This window comes from Habropoda laboriosa, unplaced genomic scaffold (assembly GCF_001263275.1).
Source record: "Habropoda laboriosa isolate 0110345459 unplaced genomic scaffold, ASM126327v1 scaffold120, whole genome shotgun sequence".
NCBI lineage: Eukaryota > Metazoa > Arthropoda > Insecta > Hymenoptera > Apidae > Habropoda > Habropoda laboriosa.
The window spans coordinates 430,290-431,596 of NW_017100227.1; positions in this window are offsets into that span (position 1 = coordinate 430,290).

The window sequence follows — 1,307 nt, forward strand, 5'->3', positions numbered from 1 at the left end:
TTTTTTCTGTCACACTGTACGGTATGGAAAGTTATTATCAATGTGAGTCATTTGTTCTGTTATTTTTTTTTAACCTCGTTTAGGATTATATCACATATCTACTGCACTTAAGTTTTTTGCTACCAAACTCGATTAGAAATGTTGCTTAATTAAATGTACATTAATTTAACGGTAGAAAAACGTTTGTGGAGTGAATGGATATGAACGAGGAGATTTTGGTATAGTCGAAGGAAGAAAAATTTCTTGGCAGCCATTGAAGTGGAGAAAGAAGAAGAAAGATGAGAGAAATTAGAACCAAACCTATTAAATAGTCTGACGTTTACTTAATCTTATCTACCTGACGCATGTGTAGTCAGTGGAAGAAATATACCGAGAGGACAAGTGCTATATTTCTTCCATCGACTATACCATTCCCCAATGACACCTGAATTTCGTTAACGTTGAAAAGTGAAGTTTATTGTTCATCTAAAGCAGCACCATAATCAGATATCCTTTAATTTACGACCTCGCTATATTTCTTCCTCCGACTATACCACCACTGACCTCGATCTCTCGTTTCAAACTAAGGTTTTTCTAAGCCTTAGCTCTGATCCTTCGATGCCTTAGTTTGATGAAGAATTGATCCAAAGCCCCGTAGATGTAGAATTCCTTGCTGAGACAGTCGGTCGATTGATCAGCGACGTTTTTCTGCGGACTTTTCACCGAGTTTGTAGAGTGAAAAGAGAGGCGCGTTACGCACGAGACGCTCGAAACGCGCGTGTGAACGCGCAGCGTGTTCCTACGCATAAATCATTCCACGCTCGCATAGAGCACGGTAGCTGGTGCAATTGTTATGCTAACCAGTCGGCCAGTATCTGCTCTTATATAGCCTATGTTTCCTGCTCGACCACCTGTTACCCTCTCGAACCACGACCCCGGTAGCGTTCGACTCATCCGTCCTGGTTTGGCACATGTATAATTGCCCACCTCGCACGCCGCGATTTTCTTTTTCCATTCCGAGCCCTCTCCTGCGCGAGCTGCTCTCCATAGCGTTGCGCGTTTTTTTCTTCTCCTCCTTTTCTCCCCCTCTCTTTTTGCCTGCGCATTAGTGAATATTGATTGAAACCGCTGGTTGAATTATTCAGTGTGCTCTGTCGATTTAAATTTCTTGATGAAATCTGTACGCAGACCAGGAGGTAATTGCACCTTCGCTCGCGGAAAATTTATTACTGTGGAAAGTTACTTGGGCTTTGGGACTTTCTGATCGGGACGATAAACGTGCGCAGTTGTTGCCAGATTAAAAATGGGAAAGTTTGTTTTATTTGTTT